The following is a 9,749-nucleotide window of genomic DNA, read 5'->3' as shown; positions in this document are numbered from 1 at the left end:
ATTCATAAAATAATTTTTACACGCAATTTAACTTTAAAATAGTGATGTAAAATTGTCGATATTTTAATATGCTGCCGATATTATCGATAGCCAGTACATCAATCAGGATCCGGAAATTGATTGGCCATTACTGACTCCATATGACCGCAGCTTACATCAGGCTTTATGGCGCATAAAAACGTAACGCATATGCATTTTTGAAGAGTATTTTTAATGAGGTTCGCAGCTGTTTTTATGGAAAATAACAGAGAATAATTTTAAAAACATTGTTTAAAAAATTACAGTCCGTATGATAATGGAAATCATCAATTAATGATTGTTTCAGCTTAGGACAGTTTCAAAACAGTCTGAAATAACTTATTATGAGTTAGTGAACAGAATAGTTAGATATGAAGTAAAAATAGAAAGAAAATCGAAAACTTACTTTATCCGAAAACCACTTACCAACTCTGTTATATAAAAGATTTTCATACATTATGTTCGAGAAACTTTCACTTTTACGTTTCAGCAAGATAGAGAAGACACATTCTTATATTTTCAGTTTTCAGCTTTTCTCCCAAAGAAATTCCCAACATCGATACAATTCCCGCCCTGTCTCTAAAGGGATATTAAGATTTCTCTTTTAGAACGTAAAATTCCGTACAGATGAGAATTTAGATAAAAAACAACATTATACCTCAATTTAACTCTATCTTAAATAAAATCTGACTAAATTCCGAGGATTTTGTAGTACATTTTAGATTTTTTCTAGACTTCCTTTATAACTCTTTTTAGTCGGCTAAACGATGTATGGTTTTATTCGTTAATTTAATCTTACTTTATCTGCCTAAGACGTAGGTATCTAAAGATTGAAACTACAATGATCATTACATAAGTCAAAATTCCAGTTCAAACATAACTTTATGTCTATAATGACATTCCAAGTATTTTCAGCCTATGTTAGAATCACACTGAAAATGTGAACTGTGTTCAAATCAAAACGATTTAGTTATCTATAACTTTAATTTTGAGTTCTGTTGTTTTATTGACAGGAGTACATACTCTGACATACATACATTGCTCTTTTTATTTACCTTTAGGATCACTAACGACAACCCTTTCTCTCCATCCACTTACGCCAATCCAAAAATACAGGCACACCATCACGATAGTCACCCTTACTGTCCAACGTCACGATTGCCTCCGATTACCGACAGACACAAATGTAGTTTAGTGCGTCATGCATATGAAAGTGTAGTACAAGATTCATAGCTCGGGTATGGTCACAATATCCCATGAGAGGGACGTTCGCGCCCCCTGGTATGGTATGGCATCTATCAAAGTCAGTCGCAGGTTCGTGACATACGGGCTTGAAGGTTGGATAACTTAACTATAGCCTGGCTACCTCTCTAGTAACACTCCCATGGTTCACGAAGGGAGTGGGACGTAGGCAGCATTACAGGTGCGCGCGAAACGATGACAGCTGACCAGACTGTGTCACTAACTGGCTGGCCAGACGGTATCATTAACTAGCTGGCCAAGTTCTAGTTTAGTGTTGGATAGTTGAATGCGAAAAAAGTTAGAACTTTAAGAACGCAATATACATACCATCAATCACATACCTACACATTGTTCAATTCTAGAGTTAGTATCGCTGCAACTGTTGCAGCGATTACTGACTCTAGAATTGTGTGATTGTACTTGTGAAATTATAAAAAAAAAACACAATTCAGTAATGATATGAAGTGTTAAACTCACCTACGTATGTACTCCCTTTGCAATGTTTTCTATAACTTTTTCAAATCCCGCATTCCTGCAACAAAAGGATCTTCATTTTTTAGTCGACAAAAAACTGATTTTAGGCGTTTATTTTGTACTAGCTTCCGCCAGCGGAAGTGGCCCGTTCGCCCGCGTGGTGTGTTGATTAAAAGTATCCTATGTTCATTCTTCTACCATCAAGAATGTACACAAAGTTTCATGATGATCGGTTGAGTAGTTTTTGCGAAAGCGTAGCAAACAAACGGACTTTCGCATTTATAATATTAGTAGGATACTAGGATCGTCAAAGGACTAAACTTGTCTTAATTGTTTGTTGTACAAACACTTTGCCAGTGTGTATACCAGCCACAGCACTACGACCTCTCACGTAATGAATCTAGGCAAATGTCAGTCATTGTCCAGTAGCGGATTTATTGCGGGTACACGCTCCACTTTATATTTTATTTACTTCTTGTTTTGGTTTGTTAACAAGATAACATCTGTTTTAATGAGACATTATTGGTTTGGTAAACTGGGTGTGGGTTTGTGGCCTTTAATTGCAAAGTAGACTAGGCTTCCAATGATTTTAGGGTTCGGTACGTCGATTGTATAAAATTCGAACAACAACTCGCATTTCACTTCGCTATTCACTCTCACTTCACATTTGGGTCAAAACGTTCTAAAAGTCATCTCATACTTTATCTGTCAAAATCTCGAGTTTAATTTAGTTCAACTCGCAAACACGCTCGCAAGAGTAGCGCTAGTGTAGTAACTCACGGCGGATTCAGATGCGAAGTTTAGAGTGAAGTCTTATAGAATAGCACTACGGTACTCAAAAGAAAAAAAAATAACCCTATTAGTTAGATTTCGCTGTACGAAAGGTTTATTCATCCGTCCGTCTCTCACTAGTGATTGGAATTGGCAGGTTTTATCCTTTAGCGAGTTTCTTGCCGTGGAGACTGAAGTTTCTTTGGTTAGAAAAGATAATCGAAAAAACCCAATAAATACTGTTATACTTCGGCCGTTCAGAGAATGCGTTCCTGACACCTATCAGTTAGTCACGACTAGTGATGGGCACAACATAACACTGAGTTCGTTACCGTTCCTTCAAAATGAACCGCCGCATTATTTTAAGATTATTTTCGTTTTAAATTGGCGGAATCATTTGTTTTATATTTTAGTTATTTAAGTGGAAACCAAAAAAAGGTAATATTCATATAATAAAATTGTTTTATTTATTCTTTGTTACAAGTACATTGAATTGAATGTGCGAACAGAATATTAATCAGACTCCGATTTGCTTGAGGAGGTGGTGTCTTCATCATCATCTTCGCCTACATGTATAATTATATTATTATCAATAACAGAATCAATCCTGATATCTCGGTCTAACAAAAGCCGGGTAATCAAATAAAAACAGATCGAAAACACTTGAAAAACGTGGTCTATGCGCACGAAACGACAACGGACGACTGTTTTAGCGTCACAAAATGGCGGCCCATAACGCCATTTGGGGTTACCATTTTTAATCTAAGTATAAAAATGCGGTTTGGTCATAGTTTTATTTTTATATTTCATAAACGTTATAATTAAGTCTTATAGTCCATTATTTTCCAATTCTTAAAAAGAAAATCAAAACGTATTATTTTATATTATAACTGTATAAGAACAGATTACGATACTTGCCTGTTATTTTTAGCACAGCACTACAAAATATAAACCGCTGACATAACCTTGTAATAGCGCAGTATAGATTTAGAAAAATATTGTTTACCAAGTTATTTGACACTCAGTTTGGCACAAAATTATAACATTCATTGATTATTGATATAATAATGTTGTTTTAATGCTCCTCAATTGTTAAAACGGTAAACAACCAGCAAAAATATTTTTATCGTAACTGCAACGCCATTGCAAAGTTACGTCGTCAGTTCAATCGCGACGTGTCAGGAACGCATTCTCTGAATGGCCGAACTATAACAAAATAACCACCAAACAAAAATCACTTACAAACACAATTATTATCACCAAAACATATCACATTCCTATCCCACCAAATTCGGGAAACAAACAAAGAAACGATATATTAATCTCATTGTCACATTACCGCGATCAAAATGTAACTACCCTCATACAGGCGTTTTTGTTCCTTTTTCTTTTGTTACAATCTCTTCGAGAAAAATCAGGATAAAACTTAGAGTTTTCCAACAACTGGAGACGCCATTGACTTGCTTTTCCCCTTTATTAAGGTCATACTCATAGTAATATGTGTGCATCATGTGTATGTATGTAATGTGACTGAATATAATGTACCTACCTACTAGCTTCTGTCAGTGGTTTGGGCCACATCCCGTAGGAACTACTGCGCGATCCCGGATAAAAAGTAGCCTATATCTTCAGCTTTAAATTATTGGTATGGATAATGACGTGATCGAATTTTTATGAGTGATCTATCACAATCTGTTGCATTCCTTTGGTATTTTATTACTTTTTACTTATTTTTGCTTATAAATAAACTGGCAGACTTTTTCGCACAGAGATTTTTTGTGCTCACTGCGGCTCCTATTGCTTAAATGATCTAAGGGAAAAATGCTTTTCCAAAGACTTTGGTTCCGTATTCCTTTGGATAATCTATCACGTTGACCCGAATGTTAGTGTATGCAGATTAGGGATGTTAGCATCAAAAAGGTCGTAAGTGGTCTTGATCGAGGGTAAACATACGACCGCTTTATTTCTGATGGTAGATGGAGTGGGAAATCGTACATGTTTTGAGCATTTTTCATTGAGGGAATATCGAAATCTGTTACAAAACAGTTTATAAATATTTTTAAGGATCAAAAAGTGGTCTCCCAGGGTGGTCCCATTGTTAAGTAAGGTAAGATACAAAGTAATGTTAAAGAAAAGGGGTTTTACTAATCTTTTACATGTTGTAAATCATTATCTTACACTTCTATCGAACGATACTACTACTCTACATCTCAATAGAGCCACATATGCCAAAATACTCACATACCTATCTTAACAATAGACATCTTTGACTAACTGCATTGAAAATTCTAAATACAATTCATTATAACAAAGTTCAGCAAGTACACCTAACTTTAGAAGACTAGACGTTCACTCAGCTGTTTTACAAAACAACCGATTTTGCGATTTATCTGCGACACATAAGTACAGTCAGCTTCAAAAGAAACTGGACAAATACTTATTTTCAAAATTTACACACAACGTAAAGAGTCAACAATTTCATAACCCAAAAAATATACATAACATAACATTTAAAAAAGTAGATGAAAAATCTATTTAGTTATCGAGGAAATATTGTTTTTAACCGACTTCCCAAAAAGGAGGAGGTTATCAATTCGGCCGGTATATATCTTTTTTTTTCTATGTATGTACATCGATTACTCCGAGGTTTATAGACCGATTTACGTGATTCTTTTTTTGTTCGACTCGAAATAGCTGCCAGTTGGTCCCATAGTCATCAGGTCAGGATCTGATGATGGAAACCCTGAGAAATCGAGGGCAACCTTCGAAAGTTGTAGGCATACATAGGGTAAAAACTTGACACTCAGGTGTACGCCTAAAAGCACTATTCAACAGTGAAGATTTGGAGCTGATCTGATGATGGAAACCAGAGAGGGTCGAGGGAACTCGACAACTGAATATGTAAAATACCTCGTATTTGGACTTATATTCTTTGTATTGATGAGAACTTCCCACTTGTCTGGATAGTGACAACTATTCGTATCACTGAAAAGCTTTAAATAAAAAACTTTTTTACAAAAAAATTAAACCGACTTCCCGAGACACTAAAAAGCATCGGCCTAGAAGTCGGTGTCTTATGGATGTTACTAAGTTAATTTTGCCACCGACTTCTAGGCCGATGCACCTAAAAATAGTTTTTTTTTTTTTTTTGCTTTTTAGTGTCTCGGGAAGTCGGTTTAATTTTTTTGTAAAAAAGTTTCTTTGCAGTTTTGAAAATTAAGGAAAGGTTCATATCTGATGGAAAATTCGTCGAGCATATCGTAAATGTGTGATCGACGCAATCACGCATCATCGGTTATGTGTGAATGGTTTTTTGTATACTAGTGACTTGCGGTACGTGCTTCGCTACGTATAAAGTCTACCATTTAGTTACAAAAAATGTGATAAATGAAGGACCTCTAGACCGATTTTGTGCAAACTTCACATTTACTGACAAAGCCTAAACATTTGGTTTGGATAGATGAGACCGTTCTTGAATTATAAAATTAGAACAAAAAGTGGCATTATTTTTACAATTAATTTATTGTATACTTGTCTGTGGTGTGTTACGCGACCGATAAATAAGCGAAGCATGTTTCTTCAGGTATGAAACTTTCCTATGACATTTTTAACTACTTTTGACGCAGACCGTACATTCAGTTGATGGACGACGTGACAGACGGTCGGTCGTCCGTCACGTGAATTTGTTTGTCCCGCCATTGTTTTCTGAAAGAGAATTTTTGCAAGTTGCAATACTATTGCAACGATTTGCAGCTCTTGAAGTTAGTTTAAAAGAAAGATAAGAACGAATGGCTTTTTAGATTGATAGTAAAATGTTGTAGTGATGCTGTAGGTGAAATAAATATTGAAGCATCTTTGTTTAGAAAGTAGGTATACAACTTTGCGGTTTTTGGAACAGAAAAGTAGTACACGATATGTAATCCGATTTTACCTAAACGTAAATTAATGTTTTATGCCATGTGCACTGAAGTAAAGAAAAATTTACATTTCCAATTATGACTTGAGAACTAAACATTGAAAAACACTACTAAGTACCTACACAGCCTAACAAGTACAATGAAGACTATTAATTGATAAACTATAAAAAAAACAGAATCACAAAATATTAAAACTCAAAATAATAAATTAAAACTTCGGGGCTCTTCATGGTCCCGATGTAGACTTCAATGCGTCCGTATCTTGGCTACGCTTCGGTGACTTGTTTGGAGAAACCGAAGGGTTTGTATGTGCAATTATGGACGAAGTTATCCTTACGAATAACTACCGGAGATATATCGTGAAAGACGGGACGGTTGACATATGTCGGGCATGTCACCATCCGGGTGAGTCTATCAGACATATTATATCTGGTTGTTCTCGTTTGGCTAATGGTGAATATTTGCACAGACATAACCAAGTGGCCAAGATTATCCACCAGCAGCTTGCTCTGCAATACAACCTTGTAGACCTTGAGGTACCGTACTACAAGTATGCGCCCGACCCAGTTCTCGAAAAGGACCATATCACGTTGTACTGGGATCGATCTATCATCACTGACAGGACTATTGTAGCCAATAAGCCTGATATTGTGGTGATAGATCGATCAGCGCGCCGCGCGATGATAGTCGATGTCGCCGTTCCGCATGACGAGAACCTTGTGAAAGCTGAGAAAGAGAAACAAATAAAGTATCTCGACTTAGCGCACGAGGTTGTCGCCATGTGGAGTGTCGACACGGCTGTTGTTGTGCCGATTGTCGTTACGGCCAATGGTTTAATAGCCAAGAGCCTCGACGAACACCTCAGGAGGCTCTCGTTGGGCGGCTGGATCAAGGGACTGATTCAGAAGGCAGTACTCCTTGATACGGCACGTATTGTGAGGAGGTTTCTGTCTCTGGGACCCTAACCACCGGTACCTTGGACCCTGTGCCCGATATCGGTGGCAACCTATTTTTTATATTTTTAAATGTTTTTTATTTTTATATTTAATATTTAAAAATGTAAATTATATGCTTGAAAATAATTAAATAACTCGAAAAATTAAAACATACTAAACATATTTTTAAATGCAAAGACGCTCCACAACCGTGAGGTGTGCAGTCTCAGAGAATATCTTCTCAAAAGCGACGTGGGTATGCATCGTGATATGGTAGCAGTGGACAAAGGACTCACCCCGCTATCGTTGGCAAATGAGAACTGGCGCAGACCTGTGGTACTAACTACCCATGATCGCAAGGAGGTATGGCAGAGCAAACAGCTACACGGACGCTTCTTCGGGGCTCTTCATGGTCCCGATGTAGACTTCAATGCGTCCGTATCTTGGCTACGCTTCGGTGACTTGTTTGGAGAAACCGAAGGGTTTGTATGTGCAATTATGGACGAAGTTATCCTTACGAATAACTACCGGAGATATATCGTGAAAGACGGGACGGTTGACATATGTCGGGCATGTCACCATCCGGGTGAGTCTATCAGACATATTATATCTGGTTGTTCTCGTTTGGCTAATGGTGAATATTTGCACAGACATAACCAAGTGGCCAAGATTATCCACCAGCAGCTTGCTCTGCAATACAACCTTGTAGACCTTGAGGTACCGTACTACAAGTATGCGCCCGACCCAGTTCTCGAAAAGGACCATATCACGTTGTACTGGGATCGATCTATCATCACTGACAGGACTATTGTAGCCAATAAGCCTGATATTGTGGTGATAGATCGATCAGCGCGCCGCGCGATGATAGTCGATGTCGCCGTTCCGCATGACGAGAACCTTGTGAAAGCTGAGAAAGAGAAACAAATAAAGTATCTCGACTTAGCGCACGAGGTTGTCGCCATGTGGAGTGTCGACACGGCTGTTGTTGTGCCGATTGTCGTTACGGCCAATGGTTTAATAGCCAAGAGCCTCGACGAACACCTCAGGAGGCTCTCGTTGGGCGGCTGGATCAAGGGACTGATTCAGAAGGCAGTACTCCTTGATACGGCACGTATTGTGAGGAGGTTTCTGTCTCTGGGACCCTAACCACCGGTACCTTGGACCCTGTGCCCGATATCGGTGGCAACCTATTTTTTATATTTTTAAATGTTTTTTATTTTTATATTTAAAAATGTAAATTATATGCTTGAAAATAATTAAATAATTAAAACATACTAAAGTTATAAATATAACCTCAGTTTAACCAGAGATCAGAAACCCCATTAAATAAATATTTCACGTAAATATTAGGCCCATAAATTATATTTTATTAAAATCACCATGTCTTATGTGCAAATCAGTATTATCTACTAAATCCTAATATTTTAGAGAGATTACACTGAAATTCAGTGTGTGTGAAGTTAATTAGAAAATACATCATTTGCATATTTATATGCACGTGACGTGTAACCACGGGTTGATGACCTGTGAATGTTATTAAGTAAAAGTGATGCATACTCCACACATTTGCCTCGTGAAGAATAATTTGTCTTTTAAACTTTGTCTGATACTAGGTTTTATCCATGGTTTCACCTGCTTCTTACGGAACAACATGCTCATGTAAAAAAAAACAATGAATATGAATGTGGACTTTCAACCTTCTAATTTCATAATCAGTAGCTTCTTAGTTCATGGATGGCTGCTTGTTTAGTTTGATCGTTGTAGTGTGTATTCGTTTTTTCACGATTTTATCTATTAGTTTTGGTGTTACTTTAGCCTTGAAGAAACGAATTTGACCGTTACTTTTACTTTATGACATTACTTTGGCTTTTACTTTTGATGAAGATGCTGGCTGTTAGTTGGTAAAAGCATTAACCTACATGAGTGAGTGTGTGGGTTTGATTCCAGGCTGGGTACCTAAGTACCATTGCAACTTTTAACTAAGTTTATTTATGTACATTGTGAGTGTATCTTGGATGCCAATGATTGATAAAGGTGTAGAAAAACATCTCGACGAGACCTTGGCTATAATATATTACGATATGTGAGGGGAGACCTGTGCCTTGCAGTGGAATGATATAAAAGATGATGATGACTAATGTGCCCACTAAATCGCATAGATACTGAATCAAAGCATATACATATCAGTCGACTAAAAGTTTCCTACCTACAAGAAAGTCTTAGTCTAACTAATAGAGAGTACTAGCACGTTTTCATTTCGCATGACCAATGGCGAAACTCACGTTTTGAATTTATTATGAGCTTCGATATATAGTGAGACGTCCATTACATGGAATAAATTCGTAATTAAAATGTACTATTTTAATGAAAATTAAGTATTTTTACGTTTAAA

This window comes from Helicoverpa zea, chromosome 13 (genome assembly GCF_022581195.2).
Source record: "Helicoverpa zea isolate HzStark_Cry1AcR chromosome 13, ilHelZeax1.1, whole genome shotgun sequence".
Classification (NCBI taxonomy): Eukaryota; Metazoa; Arthropoda; class Insecta; order Lepidoptera; family Noctuidae; genus Helicoverpa; species Helicoverpa zea.
This window is presented reverse-complemented; position numbering follows the sequence as displayed.